The sequence below is a fragment of the Tursiops truncatus genome, chromosome 2, assembly GCF_011762595.2.
Source record: "Tursiops truncatus isolate mTurTru1 chromosome 2, mTurTru1.mat.Y, whole genome shotgun sequence".
Lineage (NCBI taxonomy): Eukaryota > Metazoa > Chordata > Mammalia > Artiodactyla > Delphinidae > Tursiops > Tursiops truncatus.
The window spans coordinates 174,581,600-174,606,102 of record NC_047035.1 but is presented as its reverse complement, the minus strand read 5'-3'; the positions used below and the strand labels follow the sequence as shown (position 1 = coordinate 174,606,102).

The window sequence follows — 24,503 nt, the reverse complement described above, 5'->3', positions numbered from 1 at the left end:
GAGACTGTCCTCAATTCTTTTCATTCTTTTTTCTTTATTCTGCTCTGTGGTAGTTATTTCCACTATTTTATCTTCCAGGTTACTTATCCGTTCTTCTGCCTCAGTTATTCTGCTATTGATTCCTTCTAGAGAATATTTAATTTCATTTATTGTGGTATTCGTCATTTATTGTGGTGTTCGTCATTTATTGTGGTGTTCGTCATTTATTGTGGTGTTCATCATTGTTTGTTTGCTCTTTAGTTCTTCTGCGTCCTTGTTAAAGGACGTTCTTGTATTTTCTCCATTCTATTTCCAAGATTTTGGATCATCTTTACTATCATTACTCTGAATTCTTTTTCAGGTAGACTGCCTATTTCCTCTTCATTTGTTTGGTCTGGTGGGTTTTTACCTTGCTCCTTCATTTGCTGTGTGTTCCTCTGTCTTCTCATTTTAATTCATTTACTGTGTTTGGGGTCTCCTTTTCACAGGCTGCATGTTCTTAGTTCCTGTTGTTTTTTGTGACTGCCCCCAGTGGGTAAGGTTGATTCAGTGGATTGTGTAGACTTCCTGGTGGAGGGGACTGGTACCTGTGTTCTGGTGGATGAGGCTGGATCTTGTCTTTCTAATGGGCAGAACCACCTCTGGTGGTGTGTTTTGGGGTGTCTGTTGATCTTATTATGATTTTAGGCAGCCTCTCTGCTAATGGGTGGGTTTGTTTTCCTGTCTTGCTAGTTGTTTGGCATGGGGTGTCCAGCACTGTAGCTTGCTGGTCGTTGAGCGGAGCTGGGTCTTAGCGTTGAGATGGAGATCTTTGGGAGAGCTCTCGCCGATTGATATTATGTGGAGCTGGGAGGTCTCTTGTGGACCAGTGTCCTGAACTCGGCTCTCCCACCTCAGAGGCACAAGCCTGACACCAGGCTGGAGCACCAAGACCCTGTCAGCCACACCGTTCAGAAGAAAAGGGAGAAGGACATGAAAGAAAGAAAGGAAAAAAAATTAAAATTTTTTAAATTATTAAAAATTAAAACGTAATAAAAAAAGAAAGAATGAAGAGAGCAACCAAACCAAAAAACAAATCCACCAATGATCACAAGCACTAAAAACTATACTAAAGAAAAAAAAAAAAACACGGACAGACAGAACCCTAGGACAAATAGTAAAAGCAAAGCTCTACAGACAAAAATCACACAAAGAAGCATGCACATACTCACAAAAAAGAAAAGGGGGAAAATATATATATATATATATATATATATATAAACTAAAAAAAGAGTAACCAAATCAATAAACAAATGTACCAATGATAATAAACTCTGAATACTAAACTAAGATAAACATAAAACCAGAAACAAATTAGATGCAGAAAGCAAACCCCAAGTCTACAGTTGCTCCCGAAGTCCACCGCCTCAATTTTGGGTTGATCGTTGTCTATTCAGGTATCCCACAGATGCAGGTACATCAAGTTGATTGTTGAGATATGATCTGCTACTCCCGATACCGCACAGAGAGATTTTCCTTTCTTTGTTCGCACAGCTCCTGGGGTTCAGCTTTAGATTTGGCTCCGCCTCTGCGTGTAGGTCACCTGAGGGCGTCTGTTCTTCGCTCAGGCAGGACGGGATTAAAGTAGCAGCTGATTAGGGGCCTCTGAATGCGGGGTGAGCCTGCGGCACCAGAGGGCAGTGTGACGTTGCTCCAGCCTGAGGCGCACCATGTGTTCTCCTGGGGAAGTTGTCCCTGGAATAATGGGACCCTGGCGGTGGCGGGCTGCACAGCCTCCCAGGAGAGGAGGTGTGGATAGTGGCCTTTGCTTGCACACAGGCTTCTTGGTGACTGCAGCAGCAGCCTTAGCATTTCATGCCCTTCTCTGGGGTCCGCGCTGATGGCCGCAGCTCACGCCTGTCTCTGGAGCTTGTTTAGGTGGTGCTCTGAATCCCCTCTCCTTGTACACCCTGAAACAATGGTCTCTTGCCTCTTAGGCAGCTCCAGACTTTTTCCTGGTCTCCCTCCCAGCTAGCTGTGGCGCACTAGCCCCCTTCAGGCTGTGCTCACGCAGCCAACCCCAGTCCTCTCCCTGGGGTTTGACCTCCAAAACCAGAGCCTCAGCTCCTAGCCCCTGCCTGCCCCAGCAGGTGAGCAGACAAGCCTCTCGGGCTGGCCAGCACCGATCCTCTGTGGGGGAACCTCTCCGCTTTGCCCTCTGCACCCCTGTTGCTGCATGCTCCTCCGTGGCTCCAAAGCGTCCCCCCTGCCCACCCCCCATCTCCGCCAGTGAAGGGGCTTCATAGTGTGTGGACACCTTTCCTCCTTCACAGCTCCCTCCCTGAGGTGCAAGTCCCATCCCTATTCTTTTGTCTCTGTTTATTCTTTTTTCTTTTGCCCTACCCAGGTACGTGGGGAGTTTCTTGCCTTGTGGGAAGTCTGAGGTCTTCTGCCAGCGTTCAGTAGGTGTTCTGTAGGAGTTGTTCCACGTGTAGATGTATTTCTGATATATTTGTGGGGAGGAAGGTGATCTCTATGTCTTACTCCTCCGCCATCTTGAAGGTCTCAATATTTATATATGTTCTTTATTGAGGTGTTTCTTCAAATCTTTCATAATTAAAAAAGTGAGTTGTTTTCTTTTTGAGGTTTGAATATTATTTATATACTTTGGATACAAGTTCTTTATCAGGTATATTTTCTTTCAATCTGTAGCTTATCTTTGCGTTATTTTAACAGTATCTTTTAAAGGGCCGAAGTTTTAGATTGTGAAGAAGTTCAGTTTATACATTTCTTCTTTTATGGATCCTGCTTTTGCAGTCACATCTAATTTCTGCCTAATCCAAGGCAGCAGACTTTCTCATTTGTTTTCTTTTAGATGTTTTACATTTTTGCATTTTACATCTTGCAGATGTTTTATATTTTAAATTTAGTTTATGTTTCATTCTGAGTTAATTTTTATATGCGGTGTAGAGTATGGATTGAGTACCTTGTTTTGCATGCAAGGTATCCATCAAATTGACTCCGTGCCATTGTCCATGAGAGTCATCATTGAACATGGTAGGGTAGGGAACTCTGAAATGCCATCCCTCCCCTGAAACAAGGATTAAGCGGCACAATCTTCCAGAATCAACTTTTCTTGAAGTTTGAAATCTAACAAAAAAAAAACTTAATGGGAGGATGCATAATGAAAAAGGAAGCTGCTGAATTTCAGGGAGGGTTATGTGGCCTTTTAATTGACCTGTTTGCCATTTATTACTCCTATGCTCGGCAGTGACTATGAAGATAGCAACCCATATACTTAGTTAGCTTCCTGGTGCAGAGGGGGTAATATGGACCCAATTCTCAAATAATTGTGGTTATGTGTCTTGATCCATTTGGTGACTCCCTGAGGAATCAACTCAAGGGCTTGGCTTTCTTTCATCTGCCTCAGAACCTTCTCGGAGACACATGAGATTCCTGGGAAACATTTGTCCAAAGCATTTAGTGACAAATATACTTGCTATAGCTGCCTGGGGGTAAGAGATAACAATTGGGACAAGCAGTAGACACACTGAAAAATTCCAGGAAAGAAGAGACTGGGAAAGGAAATGCATAGGGATATAAGGGCTTCGAAAAGCTCTCAGGTATACAGGGAATCTAGAAAGCCACACACATGCACAGGACTGGAGGTGTGCTCATTAAAGACCTGAGAAGATCCTAAGCTTTCACCTCCAACTGACATGTAGGCTCCAGAGAATCAGGAATTCCAGTCATACACAGCTTGACTAAGCACTGGAGTGCTTAAACAGAGAGCCAATCTGCAAAGACTGGGAGGTGACAATGATGACAGTGATGACAATGATGATTAGATCAAGTCAATTAAGGAAATCTCTGTTACATCACTAGCTGACCAATAAGCTTAAATAACAGAGATTTCAGTGGCCATTAATGACAAAGAATACTGTCCTTACAAATTTATTTTAGAAAAACCACTAACAAGCAACTACAACCTCCCTCAAAGTAGCAACAACAAACCCAGAGTTGCCACATTATAATATTCAAAATGTCCAGGTTTCAAAAAATATTATGTTGCATGCAAAGAAACAAAGTATGGCCCATTACTTGGGAAAAAAATAACAGTAACTGTCCCAGAGGAAGCAGAGACATTGGACTTACTAGACAAAGACTTTAGAACATCTTAATATGCCAAGAGATCAAGGATATCATAAACAAAGAAGTAAAGGAAATAGGGGAATAATGTCTCACCAAGTAGAGCATATCAATAAAGAGACACAAACCATAAAAAGGAGCCAAATAGAAATTTTGAAACTTATAACAATTAAAAAATTCTTTGGAAAAATATAACAATAGATTTGAGTAGGTAGAAGGAAGGATCAGTGAGCTTGAAGGTAGGTGAGTTGAGATCCAGTCTAGAGAGCAGAAAAGAAAATGAAGGAAAGTGGACAGAACCCACAGACTTGTGGGACCTGATCAAGCTTACAACATATGTATAATGGAAACCCAAGCAGAGAAGAGAAAGAAAAGAGCAGAAGGAATATTTGAAAAATTAATGACCTTCACCAAATTTGGTGAAAGATGTGAATCTACAAATGCAAGAACCTCAGGATAAATTCAAAGAGATTCACACCAAGACACATTATAATTAAACCATCAAAGCCAGAGAGAGGCTTGAAAGTGACCCATCAGGTACAGGAAATCCTGAATAAGATTAACAGCCAATTTCTTACCAGAAATCATGGATGCCAGAGAGTGGATAATATATTGAAAATCTGGAAGGAAAAAACCTGTCAAACAAGAATACTGTATCTGGCAAAATTATCCTTCAAAACTGAAGGAGAATAGGATTTTGCTGGATGAACAAAAGCTGAGGCAACCAGTCATCTGGAGACATGCTCTACAAGAAATGCTAAAGGGAACCTTCAGGCTTAAATGAAGGGCATTAGACATAACTCAAAGCCATACGAAAGAATGAAGTACGAGAATGAGGTCAACTATGTAGGTAAATAGAAAAGCCAGCATTACTGTATTTTTCTGGTAATTTTTACTTTGTATATGATTTAAGGGACAAATGCATAAAACAGTGATTATAAATCTATGTAATGGACACACAATGTATAAAGATGTACTTTGTGACAATTACAACGTAAAGGGGGGGACAGAGCTGTGTAAAAGCAGAGATTTTTTACACTATTGAAGCTAAATTGGTATTCAAACTAGATTGTTATAGATTTAAGATGTTAATCCCTATAAGTAAAAAATATACAGAAATGTAAATTAGAGAATCATAATAGTATCCTAGAACAAATAAACACTAAACAAGACAGTAATGGAGGAATTGAGGAACCAAAAAATATGATATATAAAAAAGCAAATAGCAAAATGGCAGAAGTAAGACCTTTACCAGCAATTGCTTTAAATGAAAATAGATTAAACTCTCCAACTAAAAGGCAGAGATGGCAGAAAGGATAAAAAAACAAGATCCAACTGTACACTGTTTGTGCCCCTCTCTCCTCTCCAACGTTCTGCATTGCAAACTGTAGTGCCTTGGTCTCCATCCTCTTGATTCAGGAAGTCCTCTTGTCTCTGCCTGGGTCCCCTTCCCAGGGATGTGTTTGGGAAACTCAAGGCAGTGAGCTGGGAGAACCCTCTCTCAGGGCTCACTTCTTTTTTCCTTTATGTCCAAAGTCATGAAAGCTGTTTTTTCGTAGTTTAACATTTTAGTTGTTTTAAGTGGGATAGTAAATCTAGTTACTCTAGTTACTCCATCTTGGGCAGAAGCAGAAGACAGTATTGATTAATTTTTTTAATCTATAAAAGTTTTATAAAAAGTTTTATAATTTTTTAAACTTGGCTTTTATTAGTAATCTTTGGTTTTACCAATTACTCTGTAAACTAGATTTACATTGATAACCTTACAATTATCCATTAAAAAGGTATTTCTTTGACCTTTTAAAAATCATTTTAATGATGATAAATATGTTAATTCAAAAAATCATCCTAGTTTCTTTTAAGCATACTATAAAAGTGCTTTATACTGATCTTAATCTTTTGGCTTTTCTTCCCCCCTTAGAGTAAGAGGAAAAAAAATAAATTTTGAATGTGTTGACAAGTATCCATTGCCAGTGAGCTATTTTTCATGTCTCAGGAAAATAGTTATTTTATGCACTAGGTCATTGTGGACTTATATTAATTACAGCAGTTACAGGGGTAAAGAAAGAAAGCTTGAGTAGGCATTCTAATTACTGATCTGGAAACAGAACAACTGGAAATGTGGTTCTAAGTTTTCTTTAAGAAATAATGCCTTTTGATCTAAAAACATTAATTTAGATAGCAAGAAACGCCTAAATTTGTATATTTATGTCTTTTTTTTAGGTTTCATGAAAATAATTTTGTGGGTCTGTGTCTGTGTTAGGTCTCTTCCTCTGAAAGCTGCTTTAGATTAGAACGCCCTGCTCATTTAAATGAAAGGGGAATTTAGCCTTAAGTGATGAAAAAGTAGAAGTTTCATGACTCACATTGATATGAAAAAAGAATACAAGAATAGTGATGGATATTGTTTTAATTTTGCCAGTACAAGTTGTAGTTAACAAGTGATGAATACCAAGATTATATATACTCTAGATGTAACGCCAGAAAAAATAATCCTTCAAACATACAGTAATAATACTTGGTCCTGAAATACATCAATAAACCGTGATACCTTTTTGGATATAATATTCATTATGATGCGTGTTTCTTAACATAAATATTAATCTTCAAGGAGTTTATAGCTGTGACTAAGAGAAAATTCCATAGTTAGTCTTGGATAGGAAAAACTTTAGAAATGAATTTAATAGTAATTTTGCTAATAAGAGTCGCCACATAGCGTTTCCATGCAGCAGAGAAGTGGTATTTTGTGCTTTTTGACAGCTTACCATTGTAGCTGGCAGTAAGGCTGGATATCGGTCAGTAGATCAGAATCACAATGTCAGCACTGGATAAATTAAAGCTATTATTCCAATTCTGATTGGGTGGCTTTAGAATGGGGCAAATCAGACATGTAACAAAGAATGGCAGTTTGCTTCATTTAAGAGGATCCTCGCACGTCTCTGCCCCCAGTACTCTCCTGTCTCTTCTTTATTCCTCATATCCAGGAGAAACTGTACTCAGAAGAACACATTCTGGGTAGAGAAGGCCAGTCAGCTACTCTGGAAGGTTAGTGGTGTGGTGTCACATTACAAAAGCTATTGAAGATGACCAAAAAAACAAAAGCAAACTTTTGGTAACAAGAAAAAATGTGTGTATTAGAAACTAATTACTTCCCTTTTTCTCTGCTACTAAAGCAGATTGTGCTGCTGTTGTGGACTGGAAACCTTATTCTTAAAAGGGCTGGTGCTCTCTGGAAATGTGAAAGCAAAATGAGGGCTGCAACTTGGCTCCAAAGTAGTGGCTTCCCAGAGATTTCCAGAATTAAAATGATATTTATTCTCATATGTGCCCAAATGATTTGGGAGCAATATAGACCTTCGTCAAAATGTACATTCTTCCTCCACTGAGGGAAGAAGTTATTCGTTACTGTGTGGGAGAAATGTAGATGAGTTGGGGGAAGTGGTTTATGTCTCTCTCAGATGGTGTTGCCTCCATTTACTCAGATTGCAGGAGCCTGTTATATGAAAAAAACATAAATTGCACCATAGTATTAAATGATAATTAGGACCTATACAACTTCACTGTTCTTTCTGTCTGAAAATATCTTCTGATTCATCTTCAAGCTTATTTCTCATTTTTAGCCAAATGGTTCTTCTTAAAGTCCAAACTAAAAATGGAAAGTTGGCCTGATTTAGTTACCTCCCTATATATCTGGAATTTGATACCTTTGTTTCCCACATCCTCAGGTTCCAGTCCATTGGCATGTCCTGTGGGCTACTCTCCAGAGCATAGCCCAGCTGTGTCTGCTTTCCACCATCTCCACTATAAACGCCCTAGCTCAAGCTGCTGTCACTCCTAACTGTTCTCACTTCCAGTATTGATTTTCCCCTCTCCATTTACACACACTAGTTGGGTAGTGGTGTGTGAGGGCTGCCATGACAAAATACCACATACCAGGTGGCTTAGACAACAGAAATCTATTTTCTCACAGTTCTGAAGTCCAAGATCAAGTTGCCACCAGGGCTGGTCTCTGGTGAGAGTTCACTTCCTAGCTTGTAGAAGGCTGCTTTCTCACTGGGTCCTCACATTGTGAAGAGAGAGATCACTGGTGTTTCTTCCTCTTCTTTTAAGAACAACAGTATTGGGAATTCCCTGGCGGTCCAATGGTTAGGACTCGGCACTTCCACTGCAGGGAGCCCAGGTTCAATCTCTGGTCGGGAAAGTAAGATTCTGCAAGCTGTGCAGCATGGCCAAAAAAACAAGCAAACAAACGAAAAACCAAAACAATCATTTCAGATTAGGGTCCCACCCTTATGACATCATTTAACCTTAGTTACCTGCCTAAAGACCCTATCTCCAAATACTGTCACCCTGAGGGTTAGGTCTTCAATATCATAGGAAATCTCAAGTGACCTTGAGTAGACAAAACATCTTTAAAAAGAACAAAATTGGGGAATTCACACCTCCTGATTTCAAAAACTTACTACAAAGCTACAATACTCGAAACAGTGGCATAAAGACAGACATATACAGCAATGGAATAAAATAAAGAATCTGAAAATAAATCCTCACATAAATATTGTCTATTTTTGACAAGAGTGCCAAGACTAGTCAACAATAAAAGGACAGTCTTTTCATGCAAAAGAATGAAGTTGAACCCTTACAATAAACATTAACTCAAAATGAATAAAGACCTAAATGTAAGACCACAATTATAAAACTCTGAGAAGAAAACATAGGTGAAAAGCTTCATAACTCTAGATTTACTAGTGATCTCAGGGAAGACACCAAAAGAATAGGCAAAAAAAGAAACAATAGATAAATTGGACTTTATAAAAATTTTAAAAAAACTTTTATGCATCATAGGACAGTATCAGTAGAGTAAAAAGGCAACTCACAAAACGGGAGAAAATATTTGCCAACCATGTATCCCATAAAGAATTAATATGCAGAATGTGTAAAGAACTCCTACAGCTCAACAACAAAAAGACAACCCAGTTAATATAATAGGCAAAAGATTTGAATAGACATTTCTCCAAAGAAGCTATACAAATGGCCAATAGGTACCTAAAAAGTTGCTCAACATCATTAGTCATTAGAGAAGTGCAAATCAAAACCACAGTAAGATACCACTTCAAACCCTCATTAAGATGGCTATTATATGAAAACAATGGAAAATAACACACATTGGCAAAAATGTGGAGAAATGGGAACCCTGGTACAGTGCCGGTGGGAATGTAAAAAGGAGCAGCACACTGTGGAAAACATTTAGTGGTCCCTCAAAAAGTGAACATAGAATGATCAAACCATATGATCAGCAATTCCATTCTTTGGGATTGAAGAACTGAAAAGCAGAGACTCAAAAGAACTGAAAGCAGAGACTCAAACAGATACTTGTATACCAATGTTCATAGAAGCATTATTCACCATAGTACAAAGGTGGAAATGATCCAGGTGAATAGCTAAATGAATAAACCAAATATGGTTTATAAGTAAAATGAAGTATTATTCAGCCTTAAAAAGGAAGGAAATTCTGATCCATGCTACAATGTGGATGAGTCTTAAAAAACATGCTAAGTGATATAAACCAGACACAAAAAATCAAATAGTGTATGATTCCACCTATATGAGGCATCTAAAATAGGCAAATTTATAGAGACAGAAAGCAGAAAGAGGTTATCAGATGCTGCCTAAAAATGATTGATATTACCATGTGTTTACAAGGAGGTAGAGCAACTAAAATTCTCATACTTTGTTGGTTTGAATGTAAAATGATATACTGTAGCCATTTGGGGAATCTAGTTAGCAGTATTTACTGAGGCTAAACAGGCTTAATCTAGGACCAGCTTCCACGGAGGGTGCAGTGAGCTGGAATGATCATCACTGTCACCATTACAACCACAAGAAGAAGAAACTTGAGCAAACCTCAAGTTCACAACTTTCTTGAACTCATTAGAGAGCGGAGGTTGAAGTGCTGCAAGCTAGCCCCAAATCTAAGGAGAAGCAAGCACATGCAGGGAGAGACAAGATGCAAGCTTACCTGGGAAAGATGCAGCTGAACATCAGGAAGAAGAATTTAGCTAGGATTCTTAGAAAATAGGTAAAAGCCAAGTTGGATTGGTGACAGAATTTGGAGCCTGTGGGGACTGCAGATACAGGGAAAATTACATCCAGGTGTATACTTTTCTTCACAAACCTCACCAGGTGCCCACAGAAATGATACATGAAAATTCTGAGAAATGGGCTCTCATTGTGCCAGCCTGGAGGGAAAGGTATGAAACCCTACCCAGATCCCTTCCCCCTTAAAAACCTTAAACTGCAGAGGAAAGGGTAACAAATGCTCATTCTGAGGGCACTGGTAAAACACCACTGCAGCTGAAGAAAGGGAAAAGGAAAAAAAAAACCTCTTCCCTGAGGAAGGATAGCAATACATGGAGGGCCCAGAACTGTGGGAACAGAAGCAATAAGAGGATCACATCCTTAGACTCAGGGACACAAGGCCTGCTTTAGACTGACGCTTAATCAGAATGACAGTGGGTGCTTCCCCTTAGACCTCTGCCGCATGACTGTGTCAAGTAACAGTGGAACATTGCTTGCAAGAATTGTAAGAACGTGAATCAAGAGGTATAGCACAAAAGGATAGCCTAAAGTTGAAGGAGGAGCAGACACTGAGAAGAATCCTCTGGTAAATGAGCCCCACCCTAAACACAAGTATTTATAGAAGAATTTGAAGACGAGTGTACAACAAATCCTAAACCCAGCTCAACCCTATTGATGGACTCAAAGCCCCATACTAAAAGTAGAAGGAAAGGCATGTCCACCTCCAGGCATGAGTCACTACTGACTAATGCTAGAAAAAACTATAAGGCATATGAAAAAACAAGAAAAACAACACACTGTCAATTAAAAAAAAGCAAACAATAGACCAGATTCAGATATGACACAGATGTTGGCATCAGCAGACAGATAATTTAAAATAACCATAATTAATATGCTAATGGTTCATAGGAAAAGATTAGCACCATGCAAGATCAGATGGACAATTTCAGCCCAGATGGATACAATAAAAAAGAATCAAGTGAAAATGCTAAAGGTAAAATAACCACAGTAACAGAGATGAAGAAACTACTCTTCAATAGGCTCATCAGTAGACTTATGTAGCTAGGGAGGGAATTAGTGAACTTGAAGATAGGTTGATAGAAATTATCCAAACTATAGCCATTACTTTGTAATAACCTATAATGGAGTATAATCTGCAAAATTCGAAGTCACTATACCATACACCTGAAACTAATAATATTGTAAATCAACTATACTTCAATGAAAAATAGAAATTATTCAAACTAAAGCAAAAAGAGTGGGAAATAAAGCATTCAAGAGCTGTGGGACAATAACAAATAGTGTAACATACGTGTAATTGGAACCCAAGAAAGAGAAGAGAAAGAATAGGGCAGGAGAAATATTTGGTTGAGAATTTTCTAAAATTAATGATAGACACAAATACCAGACCGAGAAGCTCGGAGAACATCAAGCAGGATAAAACCAAAGCACACCCAGCCCCCAACTGATTTCCTATTCAAACTGTTGAAAACCAGAGACAAAGATAAAATCTTGAAGGCAGCTAGAGAAAAAAAAATGCAATAGTACAGAGAACCAGTGCTATGAATCACAGGACTCATCATCACCTAAGCTAGAGGACAATTGAGTGGTATTTTTAAAGGTGCTGAAAGAAGAAAAAGCCTGCTAACTCAAAGTCATATACCTCATAAAACACTTTTAAAAAAATGTGATTCCTTAAAAAGATCATTAAACTTGATAAACGTATAAACCATGAAAGAAGGATAGAAGACACAAATCACCAATATCATGAATGAAAGAAGAGACATTTGCATCCTAATAAGGGAATTCTACTGACAACTTTATGCCCACAATTTTGACACTTTAGATGAAATGGACCAATTCCTTGAAAGACACAATCTAATAAAACTTACTGAAGAAGAAATAGATAACCTGAATATCCTATCAAAGAAGTGGAATTCATAGTTTAAATCCAACAAAGTATGTGCAGGGTATGTGTGCTGAAAACTACAATCACTGATGAAAGAAACCAAGGAAAACAAGTAAATGGAGTCATATACCCTGTTCATGGATTGGAAGAATCAATAGAGCTACATTGTCCATTCTCCTCAAATTGATCTGTAAATCCAGGGCAATCACAGTCAAAATCCCAACAGGAATTTTTTTATAGATATTGAAAAACTGACATTTAATTTATATAGAAAGACAAAGGAGCTAGAGGAGTCAAAACAGTTCTGAAATAGAAGGAAAAGTTGGAGGATTCACATTACTTAATTTGAAGACATTTAAAACTACTGTCATTTAAACAGTGTTGAATTGGTGAAAGGATAGAAAAACAAGATCAATGGAACAGAATAGAGAGCCTAGATACAGATCCATCTTTGAAAAAGTGCAAAGGCAGTTAAAGTATAGTCTTTTCAACAAATGATCCTCGGAAAATTGAAGGTTCATATACAAAAAAATGAGTCTTGACCCATAATGCATACCTCATATGAAAATTAACTCAGGATAGATTATCGATCTAAATGTAAAACACAGAAGTATAAAACTTCTGGAAGAAAGCGTGTTAGAAAACATTTATGACCTTGAGTTAGGCAAATAATTCTTAGATATGTCACAAAAAACATGCTTCATTAAAAAAATAGGTAAATCAGATGTTATCAAAATTGAAAACTTTTTGATCTGCAATGACAGTATTAAGAGGATAAAGAGACAAGCCACAGACTAGGACAAAATATTTGCACATCACATATCTGGTGGAAGAATTGTATCCAGAATATATGAAAAATTCTCAAAACTCAACCATAGGAAAACAACTCAATAAAAACCAAATCGACAAAAGATTTGAATGGGCACTTCATGAAAGAAGACACAGTTGCCAGATGAGGTGCTCAACGTCGTTAGTCTTTAGGGAAATGCAAAAGAAAACATAAATGAGGTACCACTACTCATTGATTAAAATGACTTCTTTTTAAAAATCAGACAGCACCCAGTGCTGGCCAAGGTAGGAGGAAGTGGAACTCTCGTACATTGCTGGTGGGGATGCAAAATGGTACAACGACTTTGAAAATCAATTTGGGAGTTTCTTATAAAGTTAATCATATACTTGCCAGCAATTCCATTCCTATGTAGTTACCCAAGAGAGATATAAACCATGTTCACACAAAAATCTTTATGTGAATGTTTAAAGAGTCACATAAAAAGCAGCTTTATTTATAGTCATGGTTCATGACAGTTAACTGAAGAGGTGATATTTGGGATGAATATGTAGCGAAAAGACTGGGCACCACAACACTGTGTCAGATGTAGCAGGCTAAGTCTAAAGCAGCACTCAGCACGTGCAGCAGAAGTGTAGTGTGAGCCACAAATATAAGCCACACATGGAATTTACAACTTTTAGAAGCCACGTTAAAATGTAAAAAGAAAACTATTAAATTAATCTTAATAGTATATTTTGGTTAGCACAATATATCAACACTTAACCTCTATTAAAACATTGACATAATATACATTTTTTTGCACCAGGATTTGAAATCCAGTGTGTGTTTTACCCGTACAGCATATCCCAATTCAGACCAGCCACATTTCAAGTGCTCAATGGCTGTGTGTGGTCAGTGGCTGCCATGTAGGACACCACAGTTTCTACAGGAACTTCGAAGTCATTCTTGCTGGAAGAAAATGTAGACCAGAGCAGTGCATCTCAAACTAGCTCTGGTGTAGGACCGGTGCTTGTGTTTTTTAAATGTTCAATCTATTTTGGACTGCCGTTTTTGTAAAATGAAATTAAAAAAAAAAAAGAATGGAAAAAATAAAAATGAAATAGAAAGTGAAAAGTAAAATGCAAGCTTGATTTTAAAATATCAGATTCAGTAGACATACTATTCTAGGCTCTCTCTTTCCATTTCTGTGCTTATCTTAGTCGGGGCCAATCGTACACGGTTCACAGGCCGAGGCCAGCCTGCAGGAACCCTGCACTAGAATATGGTGGGGCTCGCTTGTCTCCCCACCAGTCGTGTCGCTGTAAACGGAAATGCTTCGTTTTTCGTTGACTCACAAGATAGTACGCTTCTGACGATTTGATACTAAGAAGCCCAGCTCAGCTTTAGCAATGCTTCCGCCTGAAAATAATGGAGCCGTGCTGTCATCACTTGTTCCGGTAAACAGATCCTTGCATGCGCACCACAGATTCTGTCTGCACCATCTGCAGTGCCTCTCAGAGTCTAGGTCAATCTATTCTGTTTTTGCTTTTGTTCTCCAAACCTTAAAGATAGTCTTGCGAAGGCAGTTTCGCTTCTCAGGCTTCTTTGCATGAACTCCATGAGAGTAGGGTTTCAATTTTCTCTCTCTAAAAAAAAGTGATAGCTGGGACTTAGAGTTTGAGCCAGTCATGTTTCACGTAGGATTCAAATATACTGAAAGAATCGTGGGGAAGGCCAGTCAGAGGCTTCCTTGAATGCCTGAAGGACTCTTCCAGGGAGAGAGTGGACCAGTGGCGTTGGGACCGGCCACTGTGACAAGACACAGTTTGCACCCCAGGTGGCAGTGCTCAGTCATTCTTCAGGAACCACTTGTTGAGTACCTACTATGTGCTGTGGAGTTTATATAGATCATCTATCACCTTTAACCCTCCCTCTGGAACGAGTTGAAGGCGTACCCCTTATACTATAATTTATTTCTTCGGAGGTAAAACTTTTGCATTGTCCAAAATTCAGAATTTACAAAAGGACATACCATGAAACACAGTGAAAGGTCTTCCTCTTACCTTGCCCCACTCCACCCAGGTTTTCATGCCACTGCCACCAGTTTTATGCTTAAGCAAAAACGTTTGCCTGTATTTTCTTTTCCACTTTTTTACCTCCCTCCTTCCATTTGTCATTAGTTCTTAGTAACTATTCTGTATCAGATAGCAAGTGTTTCCTCATCCATTTTTATGCTGCATAAATTTCCATTGAATGGATAAGTTAGAATTTGTTTAACCAGTCTCCTATCTTCAGACATTTTTTCCCAATCTTTTGCAATTACAAACAATGCTGCTAATAATATTTTGTATTATCATTTGTTTTATGTATTAATGTATCTGTAGGATGAATTCCTAGAAGTGGTGTTTCTGGGTCAAAAGTTTCATGAATTTGTAATTTTGAGAGTACTGCAAACTGCCCTCGCACCAATGTATGACAGTGCCTGTTACTTTATACCCTCACCAAGAGTGCATCGGTGTTTTTAAATCTTTACTAATATCAGTTCAAAAATGGTGTCATGCTTTTACTTTGCATTTTCTTTATTATGAGTAAGTTTTTTGAATTTGCTATTCTGCAAACTATTTACTTCATAAAAAACTTTCTTGTCTTTTCTACTGTTTTGTAAGAACATTTTATATATTAGGGAAATTGGCTCCTCGACCATGGAGTGGTTGTATTTTTCTCTCGCTTGCCATTTGTCTCTTGACTTTACTGTTGTGGTTTTTGCCATGTAGAAATGTTTTATTTTTACATGGTAAAAGTATATCCATTTTTTGTTTAGAGTCAAGAAAACCTTTTCCATTTCAGGAGTATTTTTAAAATTATCTCATGCTTTCGTCTAATGTTTTTGCAATTACAGTGCTTGCAATGTTAGATGTAGCTAGAATTTATCCTACTACGACACGTGAAATAGGTGTCCATTATTTTTTAGATGGCTACCTAATTGTCCCAATACCATTTATCAAATAATACATGTTTCTCTCCTGGATTTTAAATCCTACTTTTATTATATAATAAATTCCAGTTTGTATTGGGGTCTCTTTCTGACCTTCTGTGTTCTTCTACTGATTTGTCTATTCAAGTGTCCATTCCAAATGGTTTTAACAAACTGTTTAAGCAAAATGTTTAAATTATAGCTTTATAATTTGTTTCAGCATCTGAAGGGCTTATATCCCTCCCATTACTTTTTTGTTTATTTACCTTTCTATATAAACTTTAGAATCAGCTTGCCAAGTTCCAAAAAAAAAACCTGGTTGGTTTTTAAAATTGGGATCCTATTAAATTAATAGATTAACTTAGGAAGAGTTAACAGCTACGTGATGTTGAGTCTCCCTCCCAGGAACATGGTAACTTTTCCATTTGTGTATCTTTTCTTTCGTTTGCCTCAGGAGTGTGCTTCCAGTTTTCATCACATCAATCACGCCCATTTCTTCTTGGGTGTATTCCTAGCTAGTTTATCCTTATTACTGCTACTATGAAAAGGGGGACTTTTCTTTCATTGCGTCTTACGACTGACTGTTGTTGTTACTGTTTCCACTCTTAGCAGTGAGTAAACTGACACTAAGAGAAGTGACCTTCCGAAGTCTCACCAGTGGCAAGCAGCTGAGATGGAACTTGGCCTCAGATCTGATTCTACCCCGATACCAACTTGTGGATAGAAACCATCCAGTGTTTAATATATACCTTGGTGACAAACGTGTATCATTACTATCGCATATTTGTTTCTTTTCTGTTGGAACTTAAAGGAATCTTGAGACATGACCCAGCCCACTCATTTTATTGATGGGGAGAATGGTACAGGGCTATGAAGAAGCTGTCCAACGTTTACAGGGGAAAGAAGGAAAGAGAGATCCCGTCTGACCCTGTCACCTTTGTTTTATCAATTCCCGTTCCGTGAAGCAGCTTGAGGACATGAGGGCGGTCTTTGTCCATTGCAGCTGGAAATACTGCCTTGCAGCCTTGGTTTTGGCTTTCAAGCTGGTAATGTTATTTTAATCACCCCCTGCTGAGTTTTTTCACAGAACTGAAATTATAAGGGCTGCTTCTATTTTCTATACTTGTTTAAAATACTGTTTTGCTCTGCCACCCTAGAATGCACAGGAGAAAGGGTGTTTTTTTTTGATGTCAGCACATTTCATTTCATTTTAAAATGACCACATCCTGGTTGACAGGGGCTTGGATTCTTCCAAGGAAGCTGAGGGTGGAGAGGTGGTCAGTTAATACTGTCATTGGCCTGCAGAGGGAGCTCTGTGGTTTTCTTTTGCTCCAATGCACATCTGGCCCATTGGTTAATGTAGGGGAGTGACTTATGGACTATATAGTATTAGAGAGTCAACTTAGCTTTTCCTTTCCCTACTGCTCTGCTATGTAATGGATCTCCACGCCAGGAGTCGGGGTCAGTGCACAGAGGGTTTTACTCACACGTGCTCCACAGCGCTCTTTAAGGCTCTGGAAAATCTCCCTTCTAGGGATAGGCCACAAGAAGTCTTCTGTGGTCCTGAGAACCCAGCACCCTTGGGCTTTCTACAAAGAACCATTTCCTCTTCCGTATAGTTTGCCAGTTACTGTTTAAATTCATTTTAAAAATTATAAATGTAGACATACTCATTACAGACCATTCTGAAAATTGAAAACACATTAAGAAAAGAGTTGCTCAGAACCTGCGACACAGAGCTGCCCACCGTGGCTGTGTCTCCTTCTGGTCTCATAGGCTCCGTACTGCCTAAAGCCTTCATGCTCTGCGATCGACACTTGCAAAATCCGTGTCAGGACAGCTTCCTGCGCTGGAGAAGATCAGAGCAGGACCGGCCTGACATCCGCAGAAGGTTCTGCGATGGCAACTCAGCTTGACTGAAGAGAAAACCCTTCTCCCTACGTGTCCTGAATTCTGCTGATGATCTGAGGACGAGTGGCTTGTCCTAGGGCTGCTTGTGGCTCGTCTTCTCAGCCCATCCGACCCAGACATTAAACGGCTAGTTCATGACCCTTTGCTGTCCACGTGATGGCAGAGAACTCTGAGATGCCAGGTGACATGACAGCACACATTTAACTTGTCACGGAACAAATGTTTTATTGGGAGCGGCACATCGGACACAAGGCAGTGAGTCTGCTCCGCACACCGCAGCCTGTCTGCCCTTGAGCGTTTGGAAGAAGCAAAGAGGGTGGAGACCACAGCTCTGGCGCTGGCTACTGTCCACAGAGGGAAAAATGTGAGTTTTTAAGAAACTTGTTGCCCGTGCTTCTCTCAGAGAGGAGGTATTTGTTTGCTTCAAGGAAACCAGAAGAGATAGAAAAGAATGGAGCTTCAAGACCCCCAAGTGAGAATTCAAATACATACAGAATCCCCTCGAGTCTTTACAATTGTGACCTGATATCTATTCTTTGTCTACCTTTGAATTGAATGGATGCTTCAGACCACAGTGAGCAAAATGGCGGAGTCTGATTTCCAGATGCTTATCAGTTTCTTTGAAGGAGGGAGAAAAGTAGAGAGAGAGAAACAGGGATCGAGAATGGTCGTGCTTCCTGATTCCTTGGTCCAGTTAAATATTATAGGGATGTTTCTTTATGGGGTATGAGACATATTTCCTTCTTTCAGTCTTTGCTGTGTAAGAAAAAGAATTTTTTTGTTAGTTAAAATTATTTTGTGTAAACCTTGAACAACTACAGGGTTAAAAAAAAAAAAAACCCAAACAGTCAAGCAATAATCTACTTAGAGCTCAGGTTAGTTTAGTTTAGACCAGTGTAGGGATTCTACGGAAATAAAGTTTATGGTAAGTAGATGCTTTCTAAATTAATTAAATGAAGTGTCATTAAATAAATAAATAACATTTAAAAATAATAAATGTGGAACACAGGCCAAGGGAAAAAGAAAAACTAAGAAATTTTTATTTGCGTTTTCTCAGGTTGATTTCTTGTGGATGAAATGTTTCCCCGCTCGACTGAGTGGGGTGTCATCAGCATCTCAACAATGAAGAGGAATAGAATTTGTAAGAGATAAAAGGCTGCCCTCATCAGCATTTTAATTCAAGGAGAAGCACACCTATTGAAAAGGGTTCTGTCCATCTACACACAGCTTTGTAAGAAGGGTTAGAAGGTCCAGGATGAGCCAGCAAAGGTAAGAAGTGGGATCCCGAGGAAGAATCTCTCCAGGTTTGCACCCCAAATGACTGAGGGTATTTCCTGAGGGCAGGTTTGAATCTGAAGGACTGCCAGCCTCGTCAGACTGCCGTTTCAGACTTGGGCAAGCCTGAGATGAAAGATATGCCAACGGCAGGAAGCTTTTTCTAAACTTCCATTAGGCAGGACGTTTCCATCCAAAAGAGACTAAGGGTTCACTGCTTAAAAAGTGCGGCTAGGGCTTCCCTGGTGGCGCGGTGGTTGAGAGTCCGCCTGCCGATGCAGGGGACACGGCTTCGTGTCCCGGTCCGGGAGGGTCCCACATGCCGCGGAACGGCTGGGCCCGTGAGCCATGGCCGCTGAGCCTGCGCGTCCGGAGCCTGTGCTCCGCAACGGGAGAGGCCGCAACAGTGAGAGGCCCGCGTACCGCAAAAGAAAAAGAAAAACAAGTGCAGCTACACAGTAGCGTGGCAGTTGAGCAGGTTCTATGCTGCAGCCTTGGTTTCATTTGGGGGATGGGCATGAGTGCTATAGAGCATGATTCGCTCAATTAAGGAATTAGTCACGATCAGATAATTACTTAGACGTCTGTTGGAACCTATGAGCTTATCAGGCAAGACTTATTCCCAGACGAAGAACTTTTATAATCTTGCCACAAGAGGAGTTTAACTTGTTGTGATCTTTATCTAAAAAAATAAAAATACACTAGAGGAGTGCATTGGAAGAGGCCTAGTTTACTGTCCTTGAATGCAAGGTTGCTCAGCCTGAAAGATGGTGTCCGTCACGTGGCAGACGTCCAGTCAACAACTGTTGAATACATTTAATGCATCGCCACTGTCTCCCACTGTGGACTGTACACCTGGCTTCATTTCCTCAGATGACAGGAAGGAAACGCCTGTATGACTCCCCACGTAATTGAGCGTCTTCTTGGATTGGGCCAAGAGGACGAATCTAAGCAGTTGACCCTGGACAGATAGCTGACGAAAGACGCAGCTGGAGATGCTGGGCCTTGAAGGAAAAGACCCTGGCTGGTCGTGTGCTGGTGACCTGTGACATTGGACTCTGTGGGTCCAAGAGGCCTCAGAAGCAAGTAAGCACCCAGATGGGCAGGCAGGGGAGGCTTCTCCCTCCTCTGACTCCCATATCCTCACCCACCCCACCAACCACATGGATGTTTTCAGTCTTTGGAATTACAAGTTCTGTGTTTCAGATCGCATGAGTGATGTATGTTCCTTGCAGAAATGTGAAAAGTAAGCACAAGGACAAAAGTTCCCTGTGATCCTGGTACCCAGAGCAAGGATTGTTCGTATTTCAGTGTACGATGCAGCCATACTTGTTTCTGCAACTAAATATGCCCCCGTGTAAGTATCACTTTATACTAACATACGTCTGTGTGTTTACAGTATGAGGATTTACAGTACAGGTGGTTTCCTGTGCTTTGCGTTATTAAAACACAGTATTGCCTAGAACATGTTTTTTATCGGCTGCATAATCTCCTCAACGCAAGTGTCGTGGTCGTTCTGGAGAACCCGCTCAGGTTCGAGGGGAGGGAACATAGGCTCTCCCTCCTAATGGGGCAGTGGCAAGGTTCTGGAGTAGCCTGTGACCTGGGAAGACACTGTGCGTTTATGAAAAATCTGCCCCAGTGTTCACTGCTTGGATTGGCCGTCACACCTGCTACATAATCTTACCTGTTCCCCCGTGTTCTTCTGCCTCCTGCAAGAGCTTAATCACTGGAATGACATAAGATTAAACAGAGGTGACAAAAATAGAACAGCCTGGGTCAGACCGAGGGAGGGGATTTCAGGGGGTTCAGTACTTGCCATGGTGATTATTACCAGACTCTCGGCACCAGCTGTCCTTGGCCTTCGGCTCTCGGCTATGATGCGTGTCCCCAAAAAGCCTTTTGAAGTGGGAAGGGACAAGCCCCTGAAAACAGAACCTTCCTAAGAAAAAAGTGAGGGGGGCGCTTCCCTTTGATCACTGGGTAACTTTAAGCAAATTACTAACTTCTCTGTGCCTGCGTTTTCTTATCTGTAAGATGGGGATGATTATAATACCCATCTCATAGAGTTATAATGGAGATCAAAATGTGCTCTTCAGTAAAGCACTTAGAACAATGCCTGCCACGTAATAAGCTCTTAATAAATATTATATTTTATCACTATTAGTAGTAGTAGTAGTGGTGGTAGCTGTAATAGTAATATAATTAATTGCTGGAAATTGAGATCTCAGGTTTTTGATATTATAAATAATTTATTAGAGCATCCTTGCAGGTAAATTTTTGCCCATGTTATCTGTTTATTTCCTCAAAGTGTAATTGCTACATGTGTATATTTTAAGGCTTTTGATACATGTTGCATACTCTACTCCAGAAAATGTGTTCCAATTCACTTTACAGTCAACATTTTCAAAGAATGCCAATTTACCCACTCTCTTCAGCACTAAGGGTTGTCATTTTAAAATCCATATGTGAACACATTGTTTCTTTAATTACTAGGGAGGCTGAGAACTCTTTCCACGTTTGTAGTGAGCTGTATTAAATCTTTCGTGGGTTGCATCCTTCTCCATGAATTGAATTAAATCTACCTAACAAAGTTTAAGGCATTTATATTATACTTATTCTTATATTTTAATACATATTTTATATATCCCATATTTATTGTGATTTAAAAACTTTATTCCTACCGTATTATTTTGTGTTTTCTGTTCACAGTATGTATACATATCGTATGTAAATTTCGTTTCTCCTTTTCTGCTTTCTGCTAGAATGATTGAGTTTTCTTAATTTCCTTTTCTTATTTTTGCTGCTGCCGCTTTGGAAGTTATACATTCTATTTCTATTCTCCTAGTGGTCGCCTTCCAATTTTTATCTCGTACCTGAATTAACAAGTCTGTACTCATTCAGCCTTTCTCCCTTCCACTTTGTAATGTACAGACCCTGGGTTGCCTTACTTTATGCCCCTCCTGTCTCTCCTCAGTCAATTATTGCTATCTGGTATTTTATTCCACTTTTTGCACTTCTTTCCTGAAATCTGTCATTGATTTTTTTTTTACATCTTTATTGGAGTATAATCGCTTTACAATGGTGTGTTAGTTTCTGCTTTATTACAAAGTGAATCAGCTATACAAATACATACGTTCCCATATCTCTTTCCTCTTGCGTCTCCCTCCCCCCGCTCCCTATCCCACCCCTCTAGGTGGTCACAGAGCACCGAGCTGATCTCCCTGTGCTGTGTGCTGCTTCCCGCTAGCTAGCTATTTTACATTTGGTAGAGTGGACATTATATACACTGTCACTGATTTTTATACAACTGATTCTTTTTTTTTTTTTTTGCGGTTCTCGGGCCTCTCACTGTAGCGGCCTCTCCCGTTGTGGAGCACAGGCTCCGGACGCGCAGGCTCAGCGGCCATGGCTCACGGGCCCAGCCGCTCCACGGCACGTGGGATCCTCCCGGACCGGGGCACGAACCCGCGTCCCCTGCATCGGCAGGCGGACTCTCAACCACTGCGCCATCAGGGAAGCCCCTATACAACTGATTCTTATTTAGATTTACCTGAATGCTTACCTATTTCATTGCTGCTCACATTATATTTGTTTCTTTTGAATTTGATTACTTCTTCTTGAAGAAAATCCTTTAGTAGTTCCTTCAGTGAGAGTTACTGGGCTAGGTGGTCTCAGTCTTGGTCTGTCTGAAAATATTTTCAATTTTTCCTCACTTCTGAATCAGTGGATATAAACATCTAAATTGTGAGTTGTATTCTTCCAGCACTTTGAAGATATTATTCCACTGTATTTTGGCTTTTATGACTGCTGCTATAGTATATCTACAGATACAGCAAGAATGCTCTTGCTGGTTGCTTTCAAGCTTTTTCTCTTTGCTTCTGATTTGCAGTTTTACCAACATGTGTTCAGGTATAGTCGTGTTTTATTTATTTTGCTTACAATGTGTTGCACATCCTGAATCCACAGATTCATATTTTTTATAAACTCCGGAAAATATTCAGCCATTCTCTTTATGAATACTGACTCTCCTCCGTCTCTTGACTCTTTCTTCCTGCAACTTTAATTAGATATATTTGGATGTTTTCATTCTATTTGAATATCTCTTAACTCCTCTTTCATAATTTCTACCTCTTGATCTGGGTATTGCATGTTGTAAAATTCCCTCATATTTTCTTTCCTGTTCACTGAGTCTCTGATCAGCTGTATCTAATCAGATAAAACCTATCCATTCAGTTTTTAACTTCAATTACTAGATTTTTTATTTCTAAAACTTGTGTTTGGTTACTCTTCATTTTTGCCTGGTTTCATTTTTGATAATGATTTATTCTTTTTCTTACTTTTTGAATTCCTTCCTTTTTGACATTAATCATGTCACGTATTTTCATTTTATAGTCTATAAGATTAAACAGTTATCTGAAGTTCTCAGGTTCTAATACTCTTTTTTTATTCTGAGGGCTCTTAATCCTAGCAGATTATTTCCTCAGGCATTTCACAAACAAGAGTTTTTGTGAGCTCATCCTCTGTAAAAATATTGTGTAGCCTGAGTTTAGTGCCCTGGGGATTTTCACTGTCTGGAACAAATTTCATATTCTTTTCTTAAATTGGGTTTTCCTGAACCATGCTGTTAGTGTGAAATTGAACCAAAATCTGCATGAAGAGTCGTTACCAATTCCCAGGAAGGATTTTTTTTCCGACTCCCAGTGCGATAAGCAGTACACAAGCCTTCTTGTCACATCTCTGTGATCTTACGTGGATGTTTATCTAGTGCAACCTTTCCTTGAGGGTGTGTTCTTTAAGGGCCCCCACTTGCTGCGGGCGTCTTGATCTCCCTTTTACTCATATGGGACCAAAACTCTTCCTTCCGTCTTGGCAGGAGTATTAAAATTCAAGCCTCAAGATTACGTAGGCTGACAGCCCTACCTCTGGGACAATCGCCGTATCAGCTCACATGCTCACTGCTTTGGTCCTTAGCTTACTCTTTATTCCTTACTCTGGGCTTTCCTTTCCTTTCCTTCAAGCTGTACTTAATGTCATATTTGTCCTGTTTTATCTTGCATTACCAAATACTTGCAATGGTTTGGTTTCCAAACCGTACCTCTAAAAATGGAAGTCCCCGCTTGTTGTTCAATTGCAGCTGATGTAATTTTTCCTGTAGGCTCTAACGGGGACTTGAGGAGGCACGAAAGCCCCCCTTCAGATGCAGTCTTCCTGATTCTTACGATAGAGGGAGGCCTTCAGGATGCACAGAGAGCGCAGCTGTGCGCTCTGGAGTGGGGCGACGCGCTTTGGGGTGAAGGTGAAAGGCACAACTCAGGGCACGCTGCACACAAGACGATGCGATGCAGCCACATCCCCAAGAGGAAGGAGAAAGCAAGGGCAGCCAGACGCGCCTGAGCCCCAGTGCCTTGAAATGAGTGCCGTCCTTCTGGAAACAAGAGTCCGGTGAGGAAACTGAACGAATCCAAGGTGTCTCTTGG

General features: G+C 39.8%; 1 long non-coding RNA gene across 1 annotated transcript in view; it reads left to right on the top strand.

The window, feature by feature from the left end:
- Window positions 1-24,503, top strand: part of LOC109549691 (uncharacterized) — an 88,205-nt gene that overhangs the window by 14,621 nt on the left and 49,081 nt on the right. The window contains exons 2-4 of the long non-coding RNA XR_012330463.1: window positions 16,447-18,112; window positions 18,806-19,017; window positions 19,897-20,380. This is a non-coding gene — a long non-coding RNA (uncharacterized lncRNA). The remainder of the gene's footprint in view (window positions 1-16,446; window positions 18,113-18,805; window positions 19,018-19,896; window positions 20,381-24,503) is intronic.